This window comes from Phlebotomus argentipes, unplaced genomic scaffold (genome assembly GCF_947086385.1).
Source record: "Phlebotomus argentipes unplaced genomic scaffold, Phlebotomus argentipes genome assembly contig_15, whole genome shotgun sequence".
Lineage (NCBI taxonomy): Eukaryota > Metazoa > Arthropoda > Insecta > Diptera > Psychodidae > Phlebotomus > Phlebotomus argentipes.
Window position 1 is genome coordinate 13,990,866 of NW_026776181.1, and position 26,350 is coordinate 14,017,215.

General features: G+C 42.3%; 1 protein-coding gene across 1 annotated transcript in view; it reads left to right on the forward strand.

Moving 5' to 3' along the window:
- LOC132263250 (transcription factor SOX-1) overlaps positions 1–26,350 on the forward strand; it is an 88,505-nt gene that overhangs the window by 21,134 nt on the left and 41,021 nt on the right. Inside the window, exon 2 of the mRNA XM_059762922.1 lies at positions 7,007–7,113. The gene's annotated coding sequence lies outside the window, so the exon portion shown is untranslated. The remainder of the gene's footprint in view (positions 1–7,006; positions 7,114–26,350) is intronic.

Here is a 26,350-nt window from a genome sequence, read left to right on the forward strand (position 1 = left end):
ATGTACTTTTAATTTAATCAATTGTGCCATTAGAGTGAGAGTATTAGTGCTCATTTCACCCTAATCCGCTCATTAGTTGACAGGGAAGATCTTGTGCTATTATGGGTGATTGATATAGCCTGCGCCGCAACTTCAAAGAGATTTTATTAGTTTATGGCGTTTGTAGCGTACGATGAAAAATATGTATAGTTTTCACGTCTTTCCTCAATGCTAAAGAGGTCAGAATCCAAATTCTGTCACACAAGTCTCGAGTGGAAATTGGACGGATTTCCATCTCCATCTCCCTCTCTGTCTCCCTCTCTCTCGCTTGATGGGGCGACGCAGCTTCCAGTGTTGGACTTTCGTGAAAGCTTGCGCGTTCAGCCACGAGCATGCGTGCCGCTGGGGCCTATCACGACAGGGCAATGGCAGAACGTCGACGAACGAAGTGAGGCACGACACCATCCGGCTTCTGGAGCCACTTTCTCTCCTTTGCCGGACACTTTTGGGGGACACGTCCAAGTGGAACATCCCGGAATTTTGGGAAAAGGACTGCGCGTTTCCAACTCCATCGCGAAGGACGCGAAGAGCGCAGGGGAAGAGCTATGTTGGAATTTAATTTTCAATCCATGCACTTAAAGTTGCTGCAGTGACAGAGCTTTGCGCTGGAGGGAAATCCTCTGAGGGCTTTCATGGGCGATGAAACAGAAAGACTTGAGAAATCTCGAGTTTTCTTTATTTTTTTCTTACACTCTTGTGAATGGAAATGTCTCTTGTATTTGTAGTCAAGAATGTTGGGCGTAAACAGGAGAATTATAATTTTATGCAAGAGTGCGAAAAGTGGGAATTTTTCTTTCTAAACTCCAAAATAGACGTTTATTTTCGGTTCGCACATTTCACAGGGATTTGAAAAACGGTGGATTTCTAGCGTGAGAGACCTTCTTGGGATGTTTAGTGTGGGTGTTTTGGCGCTTGTTGTTTTTCTTGGGTGAATTTTTTTTTGCCCAATTCCGCCCCCAGATTCTCCTCAAGCACTCTCTATTTCTCTCTCTGCTCGATGTCGGCGATATATTGAGAAAGTGCGAGGCGAGATTTGAAGTTGATTGATCGATATTCGGATGGCGTAAAATTAATGTGTAACGATGTTAATGGCACACCAAGAATTTATCCGTCATGAATTTGTAATTTTGCGCGCCAGCAGTGCCGGGGGTGGCAAAGGCAAATGCGCGACGAGGAATGTGTTTGAATTACGACAGATATTCTCCACTCTAATTTTGCATCATTTATTTATTTATTTATACATGCTGGGAGGCGCATAAATGTAATTGTTGGCTGAATGCTGCTGCAAATGAGGAGAGAGAGCGCGCGCTGGTGACCCAACAATGACGATCATTGACAATAAATTACCCTCATAAATGCACACATATATATATATGTATGGAGGATTTTGTGTATCTATTATGGAATACACATTTTTGGACCATCATCGTCATTACCTGCAATCGCTGGGTATCTTCCTCTCACCCTCGCCCATTCACTGCCACTCGTGATTGTGCTGCATTGAGGAAAAATCTATTCATTGAGGAGTCACAATGTTCATTTTGCCGCTCGCCGAGAGTCAAAAAGTCCCAAATAGGAGACGATATGGAGGATGGCTGCGAAGAGGGACAAACGGTAATTGCATTGGTACATTTGAAGTGTCAGAGAAATGGATGGAAAGAATTTATGCCTGGCAATTCCTTTGTTGGGACGCGCCAGAGAGGTTACAAAAGGTGTTTCTCCTCGTGAAAGACATCCCTTATTCTGGTCAAAGGAGATCTGTCCTCAATTTCTCACTCGCATCGCATTTGCAACAGAATTAAATGTCTTCAGGAGCACAGAGAGAGAGAGAGAGGGAGAGAATGTCCTAATCTCCGCACACTTTCCTCGAAGGGAAATTAATTTTTCTCATGTGTCCTCTTGTCTCTCTGGGCTCTTCGTCATTTATCAAATTCATAGCAACTGAAAGTGAATATACTTTGGCTCTCTGAGGAGGATTCATTGAAAGTCAGAAAGTGCGCAAAATGGTGGGTGAAATAATGTGCGGCGTGGAAAAAAAAGTCGCTCTCAAAATAGCTGGGCAGAGAGCAAAAACATGTTGAGGAAAAGGAATATGTATAGTGAAAGAAAATATGTTGGTCATATAATGAATTGGCTTTTCCACCCTCACGCCCACAAAAGCAGCCAACCGCCGAGTCGCAGAGATTGAAGGAGAATGCCAGGACGAAGTCGGGGTGCGGGATATACAAGAAGATTAATTTGCACGGGGAAAATCGAAAAGAAAGTTTCCACCTTTAATTTATTTGAAAGTTTTCCGCACTGGCCGTCCAACTTTCATCGACAAAAGTGCAACAGTGCACGGGACGGCGGGGTGGGGGGCGCTTTTGGGTGGGCGGAGGGACTCGTGCTGGGTTGGAAACAAAGGCGCTTTTCACTGTTATCAGCATTTCGCTTTTCCACCATCGTGCGCTCGGAAGTTTCGCAAGCAGAGGAATTTATTTTTATTTAAACTATTTATGCTCTTTCCATGCCCGCACCTTGTAATTTATTATTGCTCAGATAGTCCACGGGGAAAGAGCGCTTCTCGGCGATGGTGTGCGAGGAATACATTGAATTTGGCAGAAGAATTGGGAAATTCCAACTGGACTGAAATGCGAAGCGGAGGCGTTTTTAATCAAGATTACCAAATTTTGGGCATCTTGATGGGATGACACAGGAAAATTTGTCACAAAAGTCCACCAACTGTTGCCGAAGGTGTCGAAGAGGCAGAAAATGAGGAGTTTGGAAGAGTGAATAATTGCATCTTGCCTTTTCGCAGTCTGCAATGAAGATGAAACGCAACAGTCAGCAGGACTCCTTATCAGATGGGAAGTTTCTTCACTCCAGAGGCTTGCATAAGTTCGAAAATGTGTCTTGTACAAATTGCAATGGCCCAGCTAGGACATTGTTTACCTGGGCAAATTGTGTCGTCTTCTGCTTCTCAATAAACTACCCTTGATTGACTTCACAGTTGTGTCGATATTTTGAGAATAATTACTAATGTTGTTCTATGACAAATTGAATTTGTCAGAGAAAAGCTCATTAAAATGGCAAAAGGGTTATTGTCATCTCTGCCTTCGAGATGCCAATAATAAAGGTACAAATACGGTTGTTCCATTTTAAATACCACAAACTTGTCTGCAATTCATCGGTGATGCTATTTAATTGCGAGCTCGTGTGGATTTATGCTTGTGAAATTATTTGCGTGAGTGGAAAATGAAATTTGTCCAAGACAAACACTTGTGATGAAACTATAGCAATTTAATGTGTCGCATGTGGCAAAAGGTGTGGGCTCACGGTGGAGTACAAACAACAGGGATTTCTTATTGGGTACATAAATTCTATTTATTCACCCTTATTACACTTTCAACCCTGCAGCCATATCCGCTATTTGCGAATTTTAACTCAATTCTCCATGGTGTTTCCTGTGCGCCGCAAAAGGGGGTGGATATGGGCTCTGGGAGTGTTGTGTGCCGGGAAACCCTGTGCGATCGAGAGGTGGGGGTGGTTGAAATGGAAATTTTCACGAGTATGCGTGAATACATGTGTGAAGATGATGGAAAGCCGTACAAGTGAGGCATACAACTATGAGAGGGTGAATTTGCCATGCCCACAGTGCGAGGGGGTGGAAAAGAGAGGGGCGGCATAGTGTCGAAAAGCCGAGAATGTTAGTTTAAGCATAAGTTAATACATGTTGGGTGGATTTTCAAGGGGCGGAAGCAAGGTGGCTTAATAGTATTTTTGGGAAATGTGCTGCTGAAGGGCCAATTAAATTGGGTAAATATTAATTTGCGGAAGAAGTCAACAACGCCCGTACTTCAATGCAATGCTGTGGATGGGAAATTAAATAATAAAATGTTATTTTTTGCGTGCGAAGAAAGAGAAAGATTCTAATTAAATTCTTGGGATGGAGAAATTTTCTGTCCCATATTTTCTTTGGGGAAACCTTTTGAATGCTCGAACGTAATCTAGTTTTTTCCATTTAATACCTTGATGAGATGATTATTGGTTGGCAATTTGATCTTATCATCGGGAGTGAAGTCTTAGAGTTTGATCGGGTAATTAATTTGCCACGCGATGGTGACAATTTCTTTGATGCCACGGTGAGAGATTAATCCATCGGGAAGCTGCGTTCTGGCTTTCCAGCATATGCGTGGCTATGTGTGCTGATGTTTAGGAACACTGCATCCCTCCTGGTTTGGATCCCCCTTTGCGTGGCGGTGCACAAAGAAGGGGAGCCTTTTAGTCATTGGGATGTAGCCAACCTTGAGCTAATACAGAGTGAAATTCACTTCGTGAGTGTTCTTTGATGTGCCAGAGACAAAGAGTGTGAGAGAGGAAGAAGATTCTAGACAGCAATTTTAACACTTGCACCCGCCACATTTAGCTCGCATCTCTCGGGATCTGTCTTCCATTTAGGGCGAGTGGGTGTGGGCGCCATTGAGTGCACCATAGAGAGTTAACAGATGATTTTTTTACGCGCCAGTTAATTTACAACATACGTAGTAACACGTTTGAAGTGTCTCTTGTGTTCTGTGCACAAAAAAGGAATCTCTGATGGGAATTTGTGCCACAAATACTCCACCTTTTGTTCCTATTTTTCCCATTTGAACTCTTTTTTCGCGAATTTCCCACCCATGATGGGCGTGAATTGCAGAAAAAAAACATTACACAGTCTCTAGTTGGGGCTCAAAGAGAGGCATTTTGTTTGTTCTGTACGCCACTTGGACAGAGGATTTTCATGACAGCCTATGTTTTGCTCAGCATTGCTACTAATTTGCAATATGGAATGGCATAAAAAGGGGCACTTTTCACTTGGGAAGATGTGACAAGAAGCGATGGCTCTTCAGAGGTGTTAGTGCGTGAATTTTCTCTTCAGTTTGTTAGCAAATTAACGAATAGAGTGCATGCGCTTCTCTCTAATTGGTATTTCATGGTGTGTATGCAAACTCTTTCAATGGAATTCTATGGAATTTTCTTACGTTAGCTTCTGCAGGAGCATGTTTATCCTTCTGCGTAAGGTCCACCAGTGTTTACACTATTGATTTGTCCACATCCATGCTTGCACAGTCGTGAAGAGGTGCAAGGAAGGATAAGAAGTCACTCCTCTATTGTCCACTGTGTGCGGTATTGTAAGGAAAATATTTAGCAGAGTGACATTTTAATTAAATATTTATGCAAGAGATGTGGCACGAGACCAGTAAATCCACTTTATGTCACCTTATAAGATTGGACAATGCGATAAGGGAGCATAAGAAGGGAGGATCCTAAAGAAATATTTTTATTGATGGAACACCTTTTTGTACGTGTGAGATTTCTGATGAAGGATATTTTTTCCACTCTCTCTCTCTCTCTCTGGCTTTCTGAAGAAGAAAAAAATATGTCCAAACTGCAAATTTATCATCGGTATTTTTTGTGTGTCGCACGGAAACTTCTCCGAAGGCAGATGAGGGTGAGGTGAGGGAGAAAAAATCTGTCCTGATGGTGTGTTGTGAATAGGAGAAATCCACGTGACATGACACCCCCTCGTCATGGGCATTTTTCGAGGCAGAGAGATGGAACTTCTCCCGATGCGCGCTTTTCTTTTCATCTCTTCAGGGATTTGCACCTGGACTCGGATTTTTTTTTGCTGCCTCAGCGTCTCTCCCTCTCTCTCTCGCCCTCTCGTGCTGTTGGATGAATGATGGTTCATCTGAAATCGAAACCAACCACAGCACAGCTTCCTTTTGTTTCGCGCGCTCATGCCGCAGGATCTTCAACTCGTAAATTCTCTCAAGGAACGACTGGCAATGACATTCACTTCGGCGTGCATTTTTTTTCTCTCTCTCTCCTGATTCCCCGAAAAATGCCCATCGGAAACGGAGTTAGAGGTTGATTGACGAGGAAACGCGTGAGTGGGAAATTCACTGACACCCACAAACACAAACAATTCATTTTGGGAGAATTGCTCGAAGAGAGATGGAAATAACAAATTGATCAATCAACAAAACTATTTCTGGACTTTATCTCCATGGCGAGATCAGCCGTTTCATCGTGTGTGCCTCGGACCCTCGTGAAGATGATTGAGGCGGCATGAAAAAATGTAGCGCGCGGTTCTTTTGGCATTAACCACATCACAGGTTGTGTGGTGTGTGAATAATTGACGATAGGAAACGTGAACATGACTATAATGGAAATGATAACGTGAAATGGTGAGGAAATGGTGCGCGATGGACAGGGAGAGAGAGAGAGAGCTTGCCCAATTGCCTGTCTTGGAGCCCACAATTGCCATTCAACAATTAAAATGGTTGTAGAACCTTTTTTGTCGGTCCCGCCATGCAGTGGATCTCTTCTATATGGTGTTGATGGCCTCGAGTCTTCGCGCGCGAGTCCATTTCATATCTTTCACTTCACACATAAAACGTGTCAATTCTCCAGTCGAAACTGACAGTGCGGAGTTTTATAATTGATTCCGACAATTAGATGCGATGCTCTTCTTCCATTTATCGCTCATTGTTGATTGGAATTGTTATTTGCCGCGAAGACTCATCGACTCATGCACAAGAAGATCAATATCACAGCCATTTAACACTATCACTGACCATCTTTGCCTCTGCACACATACAGAGAGAGCGTGAATAGTCATAAAATTGTACTTTAGAATATTTATCATATTTATAATCCAGCAGTTTGAGCGTAAAATGTGTCTTGGGAGCAGAAATTTCCACTCGATATCCCTGAAATTTCACATTGAATGGATTCTACCCTCTTCACCATAAACACCTTTAGGGAAAATTGCATTACTTGGCTTCTTACGCTGGCGAGGTATTTTAAGTGCATGCATTTCTCCCGGTGAAATCCTCAGAAAGTACGCTCGAAGGGTTACTCCTTTGTGCAGTCCAATGGCAAAATGTTTGAAATGATTTGTGACAAAAAATGGGATTTAGCATATTGTTATTTTTATTTGCAGATTTTCCCACAACATCTCTGGAACCACCCGCAATCAGGGCTCAATTCGTGTCCTCTTGTCGTCTTTGGATATAGAGCCTGAGGTGCAAGTTTCTGACAGTAGAAAGGGTAAGTCTGTGTGAATATCGTGGGCTTAGATTGGCTCACATTCGGTAGATGGGAAGATATTGGGCGTCGAAGTGTCTGGGAATTATTTTTATGAAGAAAACGAAACTCGAATCTTCACCATCTCCTCTGGCCATCCTCCTGATCGACGTGGGCAGAGCGAGAGAGAGAGAGAGGGAGGAGAACAACATTTTTCTGTCAGCTTGCGACATCAGAGCGGAGGATGGAGGGCGAAAAAAAATTAATCACAATTCATTAAAAATGATGAAAATTCATTTTAGAGACGCTCATTCTGTGGCAAGCGAGAGATGTGGCCTCAATTATAGTGATTTTATCCACTGTTGGAGCAAGTTTGTAACTTCCTGGAATTTCTACATAACATCCTTTCCAATAATTTCCTCACCATGACAGTTTGATGTCAGTCAAGGTGCAGAGAAAAGAATCGATTTAATGTAATTGACAATAATTATGGCCACTAATTTAACACGGTAAGGTCATGGTTTTGCTCACTGGCCGCACGATGACAAGATGAGATGAGTTGGAGGAATAATATTGTGGCCTCCGCAGCCACCTGATTCACAACTTGTGTAATGTCTGACTTCGAGTGGCTACCGAAATGATAATCATTTGGCAATTAATTCAATTATCACAAGAACCAATTTGTGAGCTCATGACAAAACGATAATTGTGGGTCTCGAGCGAGGCGTTTCTTCGCCTCCCCGTTAAACGCTCTTTCTGATTGACAATTTGGACGTTGTGAGGAATTTTTCAGTGATTATGACTCTTGAGAAAAAATGACTTTTCAGAGATGTGTTGACGAGCAAAAAAATGGCTGAGCGATAGAATTCCTTACGGTTGACAGTGGGAACTTCTTAAGGAAGACACACAACCACCAATAAAAGTCCCCGACTTGCTAAAATCCCATTTTTGGTGGCAATAAATTCCTTTTATTGCCGCCCAGAGTCCAAAAACCGAAAATAGCACTACAACCCACTCTTCGCAGTCCAGATTCTATGGAGCCACGCTGAAATTCACTCTTTGCAGGATTTCTTCAGCTTCACATAAAATGCTGCAATTTCTCTACTGAAGAATTAAGCCACTGCTTAAAGGAGTGAATTTTAATAGAAAAGAAACTTTTATTATACTTTCCAGTCTTATCCATTATTAATTGATTTCTTGACGAATCTCATGGCGATGCTCGTGAAGCTGTGGAAACTTTATTGCAAAGTTAAGTGAAATATTTCATTAAACAAAGCCTTACTCAAGTTTGTCTTTTCCCGCTGAGCAAGGTGTTTAGAAGATATGTCTGTTTTCTTAGACGATAATTGTATTTTTTGAAAATTCAGATAGAAACTGACTCTAATTCTAATAATTTAAACTTAACAATTCTGCTACTTTCCTAATTTTCAATCACATGTCGCAAGGAGAGTGTCGAATCACCTTGACGTCATTCTTTAATGTCTATTTCACTGGACTTGAGTTAGATGGAGAAAAAGGGATCCGTATGAGGAAAATTTACGTTAGTGTTTCTTTTGAAATTGGAAACGTAATTCAAACAAAGTTATCCCATTTGTGTGCCCTCCAATGAGTGGCGGGATTTAGGGTACGTGAAATTGGGTGGCGAACAGGGTTGTCGGGTGGGAAATAGGGTGGCTATATGTGGAGCTTTTCTCCGTTGTCATGCACACACTCGTACATAAAATCTTCAGTGGGTGGATTTCGGAGTGGGTGGACTCTTTTCATTATGTGCTCACGATGGCAAATTCGCCGAAGAGCTGAGAGAGAGAGAGAGCGGGAGGGAGAGAGGGAGAGCGGGTGGGAAAGGCAAAAAAGACGAGAAGCTTTATGGCTGGCGACGACGACGTCATGACTGGTGTGGTTGTGCTGATGGTTGAGTATTTAGATTCATTGCGGATTGCTTCCTCTTAATGGTCAGTCCCAGAATCCTTCAGTATCCAATAAATGAATCTTTTTGATGCCATACAAGTCTTCTTCCGACGTACACACTTCTTTCGCCTCGCAGATAGCACTGTATATTGAGATAGCGAAAGCTCTTAAAAGCTTTCATTGCGATGGACATCGAAATTCATTTTGTCGAAATGTGGAGATGATTCTGCTTGTGTGGATTAAAGTGGAGAGTAAATAATTTCTTTAATTCACTTGATTAAATCCACACCCCAAAAAAATCCCGCCCCCTCAAAGATTGCTATAATGTGAAAATGGTTTGTAATTTAATGCACTGGAGATAGATGAGATTCCTTCAGTTGCCACTGCCATTAGTCTAATGAATCGGAAGTGTGTTTCGATGATTTACTTGAGAGTTTCCGACTCACCCAAAAGAGGCAGTTCATTGTGTGCCGTCATGTGAGTGTGTTTATACGCATTAGACATCGACAAATTAATGTCCTTATGAATCACGGAGGAAGAGAGGGTGATTCTTTTCTATAATTCACCATCGCTGGGCATTGTATTGAAAGTATGCAGAAATTAATGACTAGAGTTTGATGTGTGAAATTCCCTGGACAATTTTCGGATGGTTTCACATAAATTTCCACCATAAATTCGACACCTTTCCCTTCTCATTAATCGCAATGAACTCCTACAAAGTGATCCCATCCAGAGGGGATGGGATTTTATGGGAGATTTATATAAGAACTAAATAGGCGTCAATTAATCACTTCCAGTTGTGCGACGACGGTTGGAGTTTAGCGAGTGTGAGAAAGACAGCGAAAATAAGGGAGAGCGGGGCATTTTCGAGTCTCACGAAATTGCGAAAGTGTTGGAGTGAAAATTGAGCGTGGAGGCGCGAAAAGGTGTGTTGCTCATGAGTGTGGATAATAGGGTTGATTTTCATAGAGTATTTCCCGGTGATTCCGCGTGAAAGAGTCATGTTTGTCTGCTGGCGGGGGTGAATGTGTGTGTGGGGAGAGCGCCAAAACACTTAAAGTCATATGTTTTCCTCCCATTGTGCCTCAAGTGCTCTGAGAAATTTTGTACACATACACAAACTCTGCTGAGGACATGGAAGAGGAATCGCATGAGCGTTTGTCGCATGAAAAAGCTGTGCATATATATAGGGGTGTATTTGGGGTTGAAGGGAGATGGAGAGCTTTTTGGATATATACATTCCAGTCTCTCGATATGAATCAGAGGATGAATTTTGCTGCATCATCACCATCTTTCGCGCTCTCTAAATGTTCACCATCCGGTGTATTATGGCTTATGGATGGCACGACATGGGTTTCCTCAATGGGAAACTCTGTCGTTCGCCAGAGATTCACTTTTCCTCCAACTCTCCTCTCTAATCCACGTGAATGACGTGAATCTGTGAATAAACACACGCTTCAGGCACATTTGTATGGCTTTTTCTCACTTTTTTCCTCTCTCTCCCTTCGGGATTCCACAAAAGAGGATCGGGGGAAAAAGGGGTGGTGCGAGAGGACCAATTGGTCCATTATCTTGCCATTCAGCATCACTTTGCAACATTCACAATTAGATCGCGTGAATCGTCATCTTTTGACCTCCTTCTATGCACTTTCAGGACTCTGTGTCGAGGATGTGAATTGTGCAGATAAAACACTGATACAATATCGACACATTGAGAGTTTCCCGAAGAAATTTTTCTATCCATTATGTCGAGGAGGTGATTTTTTCACTATTATTCACCTATTCTTGCAGCATAAAAATACTATTTCGCGCTGCGTAAGCATTATAAGGAGGGTTTCAGTGCGTGATGACATTTCACCTGGTGTCGTTGATTTATTTGGCTCAGGTGAAAAGTGCAAAAGGATTTGTGTGACGCGCGTGGGGTGGAGGAGGAAAGGCGGAAAATATCAATTCTGTATTGAGGATTCGTGGTGAAGAATTGAGGGTGTCAAATCGACAAATCGATTTGACGATTATTGGAAATTTTTGACGGTGTGACATAGGCAGAGAAGGCGAACTGAAAGATGAAAATATTTATTCTACACAAGACGTGAATATGTGCGCGATGAAAAATTGAATGTCTTGAAGGGCTCCGAAGCATGGTGGAATTCACATGAGAGTGTCACAGAGCTCTTGTGACTCTAACGAGACCACAATCATCACTCTCTCTTGGAGACTTTTAATTAAAAGAGTGGTAAATTACTTAGATTACTCCTTAATTACACACGGGATGGATGCGATGTGGATGGAGGGTGGCAAAAGAAGGGGTTTCTAGGCGGCATCGCGCTTTTCAAGACCACACATACACATGAGGACCCAATTAGCAAATGTACCGCCCGGAGTCTACTGTGAGCAGGTGTTATGCCAGAACCAATTAAAGCTGTGACAAGAGGTGAGAACAAGCGCGCTTCAGAAGCTCCTGATTTCCTTCAAGTGCGTTTCTTTTTCCATTATTCCATTATTTTGCATTGTGAATGTCGTCGAGATGTATTTTATTGTGCGAAATCACACTTTTTGCCTCATTCGCCAACATGTGAGTACGACGAAGTAGACAAGTTGAAGGAGGGTGCAAGAGATTGTCGTGTGGTTTTATGATTTATTGCAAAATTAATTTCTTTTTCTTCGCATAATGAATTACAGCATTTTCTGTCTGAGGGTGAAAAAAATCCCAAAAGATAGCTTCATTTCAAATTACTTTTTTTTTACAGTGGTGGAAAACATTAAAAAAATGTTTATTTATAACTCATGCTGATTAAAAGCAATAATTTCAGCCAACAACAATAAATATGTGCGGTGTTGTGGATAAAATGCAGTTGAAGGGTGCAGAAAATGTGCTGCTTCGGCGTCGCTGCCACTCAAATATCCGACGTCGAAGGACCATCATTTGAGTTGTCGGTGGTGTGAGAGGATGTTTTTGGGGGTTGGTCGGACAAACAAATAAATACTCACATTCCACCCCGACATTTTGCTGTGGTGCAATGTATTTATGAAAATGTCGTGTCAAATTCACGTTTTATTATTGTTCCACCCCCTTTTTCGGCTCCCAATATATTTTCTTGCACCAAATTTATGCTGTGGTCTCGTCTAGGGTGTTCGGCGTGTGGGAATAACTGTCTGATTTATGCATAATTGAGTGAATGGTTTGAGGGAGGAAAGGGTGAATTTCATGAGCGTCTCTCCAAGTATAAGAATCTCCTTTGCCATTCATCGTGAAAAGTTAATCTTATGGCGTGTACGCAGGAGGAGAGAGGAGACTCTGAGGATGTTTGGCAGATGAGCTTTTCTCCCCACTGCGTGTGGACTCCTTGCAAATGATTGGCAAAAGGGAAAATTGGATCATAATCTCTTTACTTCACAATATATGCCCATTTACGAATGTGAATGATTTTGTTGCCTATTTCCGCGAAGCGTCACAGGAGGAAAGGTAGAGGGCAAAGAGGCGAGAGAGTGTGCATTTGACGCCTTATCTGAGTGACTTCAAACCATTTTGGCTTTGGCGCGGGGATTGCTTGTGGGAAATTCCAAGAAGAGTGCGGGAAAATCTGTCGCTGCGACAAGCCAGCAGGGAGTGGATTACTTCTTGTGGTAAATCTCAAAACCTAATTTTCTCGCGCCTTTCATATATGTGGAGGAGCAAATACAAAAATGGATACAGTCAAGATGATTGGCTGCCACTTTTTGGTGCCACACAGAAAATCTATTGAGGGGTGGATTTCTCATATGTAATGCTGGGAGATCAGAAATTTCTTTCCTTGGCGCCTTCAATAGAATCTGTTTATGAATCTGGATTTTCAATTTCGCAACACTGCGATTGCGAATGAAAAATTCCCAGTATAACATATTATGGGAAATGAAATAATGTTGAAATTGAAAGTGTCAAGCATGACATTGTGGAAGTTACATTCTCTATCTAGATTACACTTCGCCCTCCTTCCTTCACTGCATCGTGAAATCTTGCAGTGAAAAAAAGTTTCAATCTCAGAAGATAGGACGGTGATTCTGTCCCTTGGCTCACGGAGATGGTTTTAGGGATCGTATATTGGCACTTTTATCGTCGACACTTTAAAATGTGCCCCACGGATGTGATGGTCCCTCGAGGACGAAGTGGATGGAATTAAAGAAAAATAAGGGTGTGTGATTATTTTTTATTCCAGCCAGAGGAGAGGGTGATGCAATATTAGCGATGTAATGGATAATATCTTTTTATGACTCCCTCTTCGCATCTAAATTAACACAATTATGGGGATGCTTAAATTTCTCAAATGATCACATTTAATTGGCATGATTATGCCCTCCCACGACGTCGTCAATTTATTCCTCGAATTTCATTAAATCTTGATTCAAATGATGATTCATTGAACTGAGCATGGCTTTTTCTGCAAAAGCTCCGAAGGTAGCAAGATTACAGATATATAATAATAATCAATATGCGGTGAGAAAGGCGCTCTTGTAGGGAATGTTTTGCAGATTGTGCGTGTGAATACGACATGTGTTTCACTTAATGGAAATTCGAGTATAAAGTTGTCGCTGGAAAGTCAGCGAAGTGAGGCAGAGGATGTTAGTCGCTTGGAGCAAATTGTGGCAATATTTTTCACCCCTCCAAAAGTCGTGCATTATGTATGGCAACAAATCCGGAAAATCCATCCGAAGACACTCCACCTTGTCCCATATTTCCTGAAAATATAAATTACTGCACATATTCAAGGGTGAGATTTCACTTACGCGTCCGTCCGTCATCCCTCCCGCGCACCAAATGCTTATGCCACAATTTTTATGAGAATCTTATCGTTTACATTGTAGCTTTTCCCGCACTCAGCCGCCAAAAAAAAGCAAGGAGACGAATCATACAAGCTGTACACAAGTCCTTCCCCTGTGGCGATGGTTTCACCTTAAACGAGGCAATTTTTTATGGGAAATGACTTCCGAAGTCAACGCAAAAAGGGAGAGGAAGCCATCTTCGGGGACATGTACATGCGATATATGCAAAGGTGGCCCCCATAAAAATGGGGAAAAATGCCTCACATTATGGGATGAAGTACTCTCTCTCTCTCTCACTCTGCGTGGGTGGATTCATATCACTTCTGTGCGATGGGGCGAGAGATTTTATTCGCAGTGGACCTCACGTGGTGGCTTTCGTGGAAGGCTATTTTGAAAGGACACAATCGCCAATTAAAATCATGTAATGGGTGTATTTCTGTGACATTGACGTCCGCCATTAGAAGGATATATTTTTCTTCCACACAATTTCTTCTCAAACAACAAACAGACCCCGGGAGGATGAGAGTGAAATCGCGATGGATTTTTAAAGTGGTAAATTGCTGCGTTATTTATTCTATTGTATTGAATAACAAGAGGGGGTTCACTGGCTTTCTCTCAATACTGCATACCAATACAATTGGAGAGGAAGAGACACACTATCGCTTTAGTCTTGCGTCAATATTGTTTTAAAAGTGCCATAGGGATGCGTATTAGCGGAAGAATTGTCACAAATGGAAGAGGAAATCTGTCATTTGCAGTCGCGTATAATTGAGTGCTGTATTGTCATAAAGCTGGTGATGTTGTTTAGCGTGATGGTTTTTGGGGAAGAGTTTCCACTGTGGGGGTCCCTCTTAGATGAGGAGGTGTTTGCTATATATTGCCAAAAGCGTGGCGTTGACAAAAGGAGTCGCCAGAACGCGGGTGAAGAAGCGTGTGTGTGTGTGTGTGCTCATTTTGTGGATATATTGGCTGCCAGAGGCTGTGTTTATCGAGAACCCGGCAAGGGAAGAGAGAGTGGTGAATAACATTGATCCATTATGCCATGCACGTATCCAATCGAATGGAGCATGTTCCCGCCAGAATGTCGGGATGATGACGGCGCTGGAGGCGGCTAAAACACTCACATACTGGGCGAACGGAGCGAGAGAGGGACGTGTATTGAATTGTTGGGGGTGGCAAGGGTTCCAAAATTATATTGAAAAACCCCCTCGTGCGCGCCACTGTTTGGATGGTTGGCTCTAAGTGGCGCAATTGAATGAGACTCGATGGAAAATTCGAAGACCAATTCACACAAATTGAGTGAAATGGCTCCGAGAATAGGTGCAGTGTTATATTTTTTCCACATTCTTCGTGGCAGCGCGTGTGTGAGATGGGACTTCGCGCATAGCAAGTTGGGTGGGATTGAATGAATTCGCGTAATTAAATAAACAGGTCTCCATATATGCATATATATATTTGAAATGATTTCTTGGCACACTTCCCTGTCCGCCCACTTCCCTCTCCACGTGCCACGCGAGATGGGCTTTTAAAAATATTCACAGTGAAAGCTTTTATCCAGAAACGTGACACGATTTTCTATTCATTAGAGAGAGAGAGAGGCGAAATGGGGAAGAGAGGCGCTCCTTGGGCTGCATTCACGTCAGCAATTCAATCAATTTCTCTCATTAAATTGTTACTAAACATATGCTTGCAAAAATAAGTGATAAGAGTGTGTAGGGGAAAGTGGGCTGAGTTCTTCCCGCTATGAAAATCATTGACATTGTCACTGCATTAGATTAGGGACACGTGACTAGCGCACGACGCTCTCTCTCTCCGCATGTCCGTCCCACTCCTCAATGTCTGTTATTATCCACATCATCATCACATAATTCGTTTCTCAATTTATAATGTGCTCTGCGGAGTTCAATGCACATAGCCATATCGGACACGTTGCACTCGATGGCGAAAAGGGTGGTGACATCGCAAGGGGCAAAGCATTTCGGGGAATTCCGTACACTCTAAAAGAAGTTATCTAAAGAGAAGTTGAACAAGAAATTAATATAAGATTTTGGGGAATTTTACGGATATTTTAAATAAGGAAAATGAAATAAATCTTTATAATGTTTCGATGATTTATTTATTTTATTCTCTCTACTTTTTAACCGTGTATGTTTGAATGGGTTTATTGAAATGTTACGGTTTTCCGTAAAATATTATGCAGAATGACGAGTGTATGTACTCACTTTTCAATTTTAGCCACGTGCAGAGCTTAATCGCTAATTTATTTACACTTTTCTGCAGAGCAAGATCACTTCTTGCTAGAATTTACCGAATTCACTATTTAGCTTGCATATAAAATGGGGAGTATTTGATAGGAAATGCAGCACAACCGCTGAATTGCTCTGGTCGAAATAGCGAGTAGTTGTAGCAAAACATTTGTCCAACGTAATTATACCTCTTCTATTGTTTGCCACTGGATAGAGAAGAGGTGGTGAGGTTTTCTCATGCTAAGGCACGAGGGATTGCACAAACAAGCAAACAACCCTCGTAGCCACTGGGAACTTGAGAGTTCATAAACAGTAGCCGGATCCGATGGTCATTACATAATTGAGTCTAAATTTTGAAGTGGTCCAAACGAGGAGGTTTGGCAATTTCAATGGACAGAAGAGAGCCACCGTGTCCACCCACAATCTACCTCTTCTCTGCCATGGCAATTCAATTCAGGCCAAGCACTCAGGGGTGTATTTCTCCCTTGGACGGAGTGAGGATTTGGCGAGTGAGCGAGAGAGAGAGAGAGAAAAGGTAAAAATTATTGCATTACTTCTGGTTGAGATAAACCAAAACGGTTCACTGCTGCTCAGGTAGAGAGCATTAGATGTTTCTCAGGCTAAAATGTTCCCTCTTGAGTCACTGGAAAAAAAGGTCGAAAGGAATTTCTCTAGAAATGTTTCTCATGCTGAACATTTTGTTTTTTTTTGTGGGCAAACGCTTTTAATTAGGTGTATTAGAAGTATTCTCTCAATGTCGCGCTGCGGCTGAACTCCACCCCTTCGCCGAACTCAAGTAAGCATTAATAATCGATTATCGGATTCATATTGCCGTCATTGATTATTTTAATCGTCAGGGTGTGCGAACGTCGTTCAATCTTCGCTCTCCTGCCCTTCAGGGCTGCACTCGCATCGGCACCAAATAGCCGGGGGTACGTAGGGTATGTAAATTTGCATTATTGAGGCACTCCAGGGGGTGGCGGTGGTTCACCCGCCTCACTGCGTCGCACAACGCAAATGCACAAAGTCGGGGCCAACGTTCGATCCACGCAGCATCAACCGTCATCCATTCATTGCATCACACAGTTCAAGTTCATACGTCACCCTCTGACTCGCCCATGGCAGGATTGACTTGATGATGGATGAAAAGAGGGCAGTTTCTGGGTGGAGGAATTAATTTTGAGAAATTTTCGGCTGTGGGTGAAATTTTTGGCAAAATCCAAAATGGGAATTTCTTAACTGGGATTGCGATGAGTTTTTGGAGTGAAAATATATCCTGAAATTAATCATGTGTAAATTGGTGATAGAGAAGTATGGCCGAAAATGGTCTTCCGCCTACATGAGCATGTCTTTGGATGGCACACAAGTCTTTTTTACGAGCTTCCGCTCTGGCTCGCATCCCTAAATAATCTCGAAAACGTGAAAGGCTGATAAAACACATGAGGAAATTCGCATCGATTGGCACGCACATAAAGTTCTTAAAGGGATGCTCGATGCCTATGTAGTGTATTTGTGATGTTGCAAAGAAAGGGTATTTCATTTGGGATCTTCACTGGGTAATTCGATGATGAGATAATTTGACTCCAAAGTGAGTAATTCATACATAATTCCCTTCCTGCTGCGATCAATTGAGACGCCTTCCTATTCACTGCATTCTCTCCCAGTAATATGGTCAATCGAGTGGAATTTATATAGCGCTGAAGATCATGGACCTTATGGTGTGATTGACGATTAGAAAAAGAACACACATTGATCCCGATTATCACTTGAGATGGTTGCGGAGAGAGAAAAAACCGTCGTGAAAGGTGTTTCAATGGGGAATCGTGCCGCCAGTCCATTCAGAGATTGTTCTTGTGGCCTTTCAGACGATGAGGCGTAAAGACATGTCTAAAAATTTACTCAATGGCTGTGCTTTAAATGCCCTGCCAATGTGTTTCGGGTGATCATTTGATTTGATGCGCAGTGGCCAGGGATGGAGGCACATGATTAAAAATATGCTATGCGGGATGTTTTCTCATCCAGGAAAAATCACTTCATTATCTTAAATAAATGATTAAGTGTACGTCGCCAGTTGCAGGGATCTTTTACTCCATCATCGTCATCGTGTCTGTGCGCGGTGTAATGAGACGGAAGGTTGCTGATAGTGCCAATGGGTGGATGTCATCGTTTCATCATTGTCGCATCAAATGAATGGCGAACCCCGTCCACACCTTCATCGCAGCTGCCTTTCTCGCGTGCGGTGGCGTCTTAATTTGTGACTTTCCCATAGAAAGCAATTGACGAAACATTGAAATTCCTTTTGACTCGACGACTTTGGGGAGTCACACCGGGACTCCTTTGTGGCGATGATCGAGAAAAACAGCCATTTGTTGCTCTGCACGGCACACAATTCAATTCGTGAACACCTTTTGTTGTCAATAAACCCAAGGAATTTAATTCAATTCCGAGTGTGACTTAATTAGTTTAATTGTGGCCATATCAATTGACCTGCTGGCTGCAGAGAGTATTTTGGTTTTATGTGGGATTGCGGAGAATTCAATTTCGAGGAAAAAAATACTTGACAATTATATTTTCCAGCGCGAAAAGCACAAATTTAATGGTGATGTACACCAAAGAAGAGACATTCGCAAAGGATACAGCACACTTTAGCCGCTGTTTGTGCGATTCTCTGTGTTTTTTTTCTGCACACAACATAACAACTTGAATTTTGGTCGCTAATGAGGCAAAAGGAGAAATTCCCTCGGAAACCATCAAGAGATTCAAAAGATGATTATACCGAAAATTATTTTTCATCCGATATGCCAGCACACGAGACAGATACATGCACATATAATTTTCTGGTTTGGAGTTCCTTCCGTCGTCGTTTTGCGATTTTCTCCGCCAAGGGCTTTGCTTTTTTCACTTTTCTCTGTCTCTCATTCGTTTGAGTGGATTTTTCTTGCGAAAACACACGAGGAAGGGGAGAAATTGTAGGGAAAAGTGCATAAATGGAGAATGTGGAGAAATCCTTCCATATTTCGCGTATAAGGACATGTCTGGGTCTGATATATCTTCTAGGACGCTGTACTATTCACCATGGCTACACATTCAGTCCACTTGACAGTGCGTGTTAGCAATTGAAGTGAAAATATGGATGCAATGCAAATTGTGTGGTTGAACAAATTAACAACTCTCCAGACAGTCGATGCGCTATGATCCCGGCTTAAGGGGTTGCTTAATCGCGAAGGTTGTCGAGTGGGAGGGAGAAGGGACTCACAATGTGCAAGAGGGGTTCTCCTCACCACATGGAAATAATCAAACAATCCCAATAAATCTCTGATTCCCTCTCTTCTTCTGCACCTCTTCGGCAATTTTTTATGTTTCACATGAGTGTGTGCATGAAAAAATCGGGAAAAGCCACATATGTATGTACACGCATGGAATTATTGTCGGCAATCAGAGGAGCTTAGGTAGTCTTAATCCTGCGGTTACCACTCTCTTCCTCACCCTAAACACGCCTTGATGTCATGTGAGACTGCGAGAGTGGGTGGCAATTTGGGGTGATCACGAGGCGGGATGAGACTAATCTGGTCCAGAAGTGGTTTATATGCGCTTCAAACTGTGTCTTGTGCGGCGCTACATCGCAAGCCAGACGACGATTGAGAGGATTCTCGGTGTTTGAGACTCGAATTTATGCACATGATGATTCTAGGGCTTCTCATCAGTAAACACCCCAAACTCTCTCACAAATCTCTTTGATTTGCAAACACTTTCTACGTTTTTTAAAATGTTTCAAGCCAAGAAATAAAAATCCTCAGCAAATAAAACTTCTCTTTCTCCTCTCAATTTGACGAGAAAATTGAATCTTCAGCCAATTTGACTTGTGTTTTACGACATATTGTCTCTGTGGTGGAGGGAATCACTCAAGTGAAGGCTGCGAGATTTGAAGGACTTGTGGCAAGTGGAAAAAGTTGGGAGAGGAGAATAAGTCCGCATGAGGGAAAATAAAAGATGAGGAAAAATCACTTTTCGACCAGTGTCAACCACAAAGAATTCCACATATACACACACGAAAGCTGCTGAGTCTTGAGGAGAGGAGCTTTTATTGGTGAACGAAGACGACCGTCAAGTCAATCCATAAAAGCTGTTTTGGGGGTAAAACGAATGAAAATTGCTTTTCGCTTCTTATGTGCATGAACGTAATTTTCGATCATGAATCACTTTTCGACACGTTAAATCGGGGAGATGTTTGGAGGCGAGATTTAGGATGGGTGGAGAGACCGGTGAATGGGTGAACGAGAGTTTGCGGTGTGGAGTGAAAAAAAATATAAGAAGTGAGAGGAGTGCATGCAAGGACTCAAGATGCTGGGCGAATGCGAAGTGGTGAGGGTGAAAAGGATAAGTGCTCGAAAGTTGTGGAATTTCTCAGCAACAAAATATCCTTCAATAGTGCGACTCGGGAGTTTGGGGACATTCTCAAGCTCACCAAACATCCATGTCAATGACATTGGGTAAAGTCGAATTTCTTTACTTATAACCAACACATTTGCTCGGACATTGGAAGAGAGAGGGATGCTTAAAGGTGCCGCTCGTGCTGGGAAAGTCCCTGCGATTTGCTGTTGGTGTCGTCAACACGAGAAAAGTGCTTTGATGGAGTTGAAAACTCATTAAAATACACATCATTCTACCCGCATTGTGGGCGGGAATGGGTGCCTTTGTTGTTTAACCAATGCGCGCCGAATAAACAAGGACTCCATAAAAGTCAAAAGTGGGGTTTTGTGTGCCCAACATATGGGAAAAGTGTATCGAACGTTGAGCCCTCACACAGAGCGCTAATGCCCCCCAATTATGGCGCCATATAGAGCTCTCTTCTGTGTTCTTTCATTACAAAGATGAAAATCGGCTTAATTATTATTTTGTTGAGATTTCCCTTTCGGAACAATTCGCATGTTTGGGGTTGCTTTTCAATTCACAACCCCATGTGTCTCGCACCGTTCTTTTATATCGTCTGCTGGAGAATTTCTCTGCTCAAATTCACCACTTTTTAATGAGTTTTGTCTGATTTTCTTTTTCTTCTGTGCCTGCGCGTGAATCAATAGTCAATAAGTGTAATCTGAACAGTCGCAAAAGTGTGTCTTCATTGGAAGCATAACTTTAATACTCTATGTGTGAAGTTATGGGATTTGGAAAACAACACTTTATACTTTATATCCGTCCGACATTGAGCTCCTGCCCCAGAGTGTCTGAATCCCCTATTCTCACGTCTTCTCGGGGCATCTCCGGTGAGAGGGCTGCACATAGGAGTCTCCCTATGTAGTCCCGAGGAGAGAGTCTGCATTCTACATGTGAAGTAACGTTTGAGTGGAAAATATTGGAGTTGGATGGTGAGGCAAGAGTATTCGTGGCCAACTTCCGTTTAGGGGGTGCTCTTGCAACAATGGACGAGCGATAACAATGGCTGAGTTTCACGTATAATATGTATATATTTATATAATATTTTCGGTACATACCGCCAAGGGAGAGAGAGAGGGAGAGAGAGTTTATATATTTATAGACATGTGCAGCCTCGGAAGGATGCCCTCCTTGTGGGGAGATGATGATGATGATGATGCGCCAGACCATCCGGAGGGAGCGCGAAATCGATTTTCCCACCCGCACGATCGATAGCATTTGAGGGCCGATGTGAGATTAACAAGTGTGGATGCAGTTACCTAATTGAAGTGGTTATCGCTCCTGTTCGCCTGTCTCTCCGCAGTTCATCGGAGTTGTGAAAAATTCAATTGCGGCCACGATAGAGACAGCATGTCATGTCATAAAACACAGAGGAGCATCCCAGTCGCTGTCATCCTGCTGTGCATCGAGTCAAAGTGTCTGCTCTGGTATTACATTACGTCCTAGGGTGGCCCACCCCCGCCATCGCCAGTCGAGGGGACAATGACGCTTCCTGTTATGAAGCGCGGAAATGTCACTCTCATGCGATACTTGCATGTGATTGATTTACGCACTTTTTCTCAGGGATTATCTTGATGAGTTTATGTATCCATTTCTGAATATCCTGGACTTTCAAATACATCTAAACAGGACTTCGTGTCCCAACTGACGAGTGCACATTCTCCAATCTTTCTCAATTCATCGAGTTTCAGAAATTGAAAGCCTTAATTCGCGATTTTGGGCTAATTTGGCGGAAAACATAGTGCTGGCGGAAGAAAAAAGCGCGCTCGAGAATGGAAATGTGGCTGAAGAGCGAGGTTGAGTGCCAAATTTTTGGGGTGGATTCATGAGATCAACCCCATGTACACATAGTTGAAGTGTTGTTTGAGTTTGCGCAAATTCACCACCACCACTTGGCTCTTTGTTCAGACTTGTGTACATGGCCACTGTGTGTGCGTGTGTGTGAGGGTGATATTGGGGATGTTTGCCATTTTGCACTTGTATCTCGTCACCACCTCTGTGTTGTGCGCCTCTATTCGCAGCGCCAAAGCTCCTCACCAAAGTTACTGAAGATGGTGGGCACTTGAGCATCGCGTGCTCGAATGACCAAAGTTGTTGACTGTGGAACAGGCTTTGCTTCTTTTTTTCACATCCTCAATGAATGCATCATATAAATCTTTGTCACTTTCACCCCTTTTTTTTCTCTGCGAAGCCTAATTGCGCGACAATTTCTCTTGCATTTCACAAATTGAGTAATTCGAACGCGCGAGCGATGATTGTGTGATTTTTCTGCAGCTGCACTTTGTCTGCCATCCGGGATTCTTTTCTAATCACATTATTCATCATCGTGACGATGATGAGGCCGAAAAAACACATCATGTAGCTGAAGAGGAGGCATGAAAAAAGCCTTCGCCGCATACAATGTCGGCGTGGCAAGGGGGAGAGATTGCTTGTGTGAGGACAAAAACCATTTATTACTTTTGCACGGGATTCTCTTTGCCAGGGCACTTATGGCATTACATTCAGCATGAAACCCATAAACATGAGTGGGCCATTGGATACGCTCACTACAAATTACGATCAAACATTCATGGCTCCGTGAAAAATGCAAGATGTAAAAAATGTTGACATGCCATGAGCAGTTTTTTTTCTGATTGGGATTCTAGGGGTGCGGGTTGGTCCTCTTTTGGGCAAACTATCCGGTGCTTTTAATGCATTGACACAGATTCTGGACTGTGGAAAAAAAATACCTCCTGCGCAGATTTTTCGCCAAACAATTGCCACAGCGTGCAGGAAATGCAAGGTGTGGTCAGAGGACTGTGATGAATTGACGTGAGAGTCTCTGTCAGCGCTGCATCTCCTGCATGTCTGCTGGATTGGTGAAGGATTTGTAGGACAGGATGGGTGAGACGCACCTCATTAGTTGATTGCTTGGAAAAACAGAGGCCATTGTCTCGATATGTCTCCACCAGAGATTCCACCGTATGGATTCTCGCTCGTTTCGCACTAATGAACACACTCATCCGAAATGATGATGACGATGGAGAATAAGTTGTGTACTTGTGAGCACAAAATGATCCCCTATTGTTTATGGGAAAACGGGCGAGATATTTTATTGTGCAAAATTTTCCAGAATTTCCATATTATAATAAATAATACGAATGTGTAATGTCGCGAACATAAATATTTTCTCCATCTCCATCCACATTTCGCGTTCCACTCTGCATTTTCTCTTCTGTTTTATTCAATACTTTCCAACAGATGAGTTGATGTGTCAAGGTGATTTGGCTGCAGGCGCAGAACTCCTGTCGATTCGCCACCAAAGAAAGGCAGAACATGCTCAACAACCTTGGACATTAAACTTCCTCTTGTGCTCATCACTTCGTCTCAGTCAGAGTCATATCGCGGAATAGCATAAAATTGTGATGCGAGGGTGTGTGAAATATTTTCTGATTTTACTACATATTTATCTCCTTTTTGCAAAGGGGATTAATTCCACTTCTCCCTCTGCTCACTTTCTCACTCACCAAACAATGGCATAATGAGGGAAAACGACGAGTGAGCTTCTCATTCGCATCAGCGACAGACCGATGAAAAATAATAAATTTGTCGCATAAATTATGAGTTGAAATTATAAACAATGAAATTTATGTGTTATATATTAGAAAATGTAATTTACGACACAATTGCCCTTTTCGCACCACAAACTCTAAACTCATGCACAGACATCACAAGTTTGGGAATTTATTGCAGCGCCGGGACGAGAGTTGCACCCTTTTAAAAATTTCTGGGTGGTTCCGAAAGTATTAAATTGCAATAAAAACAAGAGTAAATTCATGTGACTTTCTCAGTGAATACTAAGCTTTTAACATATAAATTCCAATATTTGTTTTTTAGCTGGGTTTTGTGATAACTTTCCGGTTAATATTATTTATGGTTTGTCTTCAAAACCACGCGATGCATATTTTCCTATCTTAGAAAACTATAACGTCTTTGGGAGCATTCAGCGCGTCTGGCTGAAATTGCTAGTGATTTATAGGGTTGATATACCTTTTTCCCCTTTAAATTTTAGTGTCACCGTGAGGAAATTTACATCAAACTCTTGGGAGTCTGATGCTTTCACTGCCATTTAATGCATTAACTCGCATCTCCTGGGAGATTCGCTGAATTATTACCCGAATGGACGTTGATAATTTATGGAATGTATATTTTCAACAGCGTGAGCTGAGAGTGAGAGAGGGCAAGTGACCCCAAAATGCGGCATCCTATAAATAATCGCAATATGACAATATAAATTACTTGTATCCTTAAACTGGTCAACTGTACCCAAAAATGTCATCTACTTTAAACTAGCGAGATATCATCGTTTTGTCATAGGCAAATAAAAAGGACTTCTCTTTCTCTCTATTCCTTGTTCGGGGTTGTTAACATTCGTTCTTCTCTGGAAGACATATTTACCCCGTTAAAAAAAATACCGTGGCCGCGGTAAAACGCGCGCGAATCTCGTTATAAAAATCACAGCGTGGAATTTTATATCGTGTGAACTGAATACAGTGTGCACTTCATATAAATTTTAACTACCCTTCGGTTATTCGCCTCACCCTCCCTAATAGGACATATAAAATTTCTGTTACGACAGAGTCGCGAGGAAATACCGTGCAAGAAATGGACCATCGCCGCTCTTTTCTCACCTCATATCTGCACCATCCTGTGCTGCTCCTGAGCATCATTCCGTCTGCTGCTCCTCAGAATCGAATTAATTCGTGCGAGGAAACCGGCTCAGAACTGGACAAACAGCCCTGCAGCCAGAGATAGAGTCCAAGGAGTGAGGAAAGGAGCAAAAAGGTGGTCTAGAAAATTTTCTGCTTAGTCCTCCTCAGCATCTTCCTTTCACTCTTCTGCCACAATTTCACGGGCTATTTTCGTAATTATTCGACCGTGATAAATGAGATTATTTTCGTTGGGCAAAAGAACTAGTTTCTATCGCAATTTCGGCATTTTCTCCTTCTCCAGACGGATCACTGGAAAATTGTCTCAAGAAGCAAGAAATATTCCGTGTCAGCATTCGTAGGAAATGGACAATCTAGAGATGGGAATAATGATCTCAAGGTGCAACTATATGTGAGTTTAGAAGCACTTGGCATATCATTTAATTGGTGTCATTGAATTACTGGAGGGTTCATTGAATACTTCATGGTTCGATCATACTTGACATTGACAATATTAGAGTCTGTCTATTGAATTTTCAAGCTATTCACATGGGCAAAAATATGGCATGAATGAAAGATAGATTGAGTGAGAGAGAGAGAGAGAGCTTTGAATCTCAATGTAAATATACTCAAAATTTTTCAGTATGAATGAAGCAGTGGCAGCGCGTCTATTATCACGGAATAATAGAAAATGTTTTGAGGCTGAAATGTTTGGGGAATTTGAGGAGAGTGAAAGAGAGAGTTATGCAGAAAAGACGCCACTGGAGAATATCAGAGGCGCAGAGCATAAGTTGCCGTAAAGTTTTGTTGTGCCACAACTGATGGTGGATCAAAAGAAAAATTATATTGTTGCTGATTCAACTGGTGTGCCCCTATTGTGCCATTGTTGGCTTGAATTGAATTTTGCGACAATATCCGTCAATAGAACAATCAATAGACACCACAATCGATTGTTACATATTTCAGCAACTGAGGAAGTCAAAGAGGCAGAGCTGAGTGAACAACTTGATGGAGATACCATCAGTCAATGGGCAAATTGTGTAGAAATATTTGGTATTATTAAAGATTTATCTCTATTTTCAATTTCTTAAAGTCTCTACTTAAGCTGATCGAATTGTGGGCTTTTGTGTATGGCGAAGAGTGAATTTCGGGGAATCCACAGAATGGATCAACTTGATTTCTTTCGCCTTC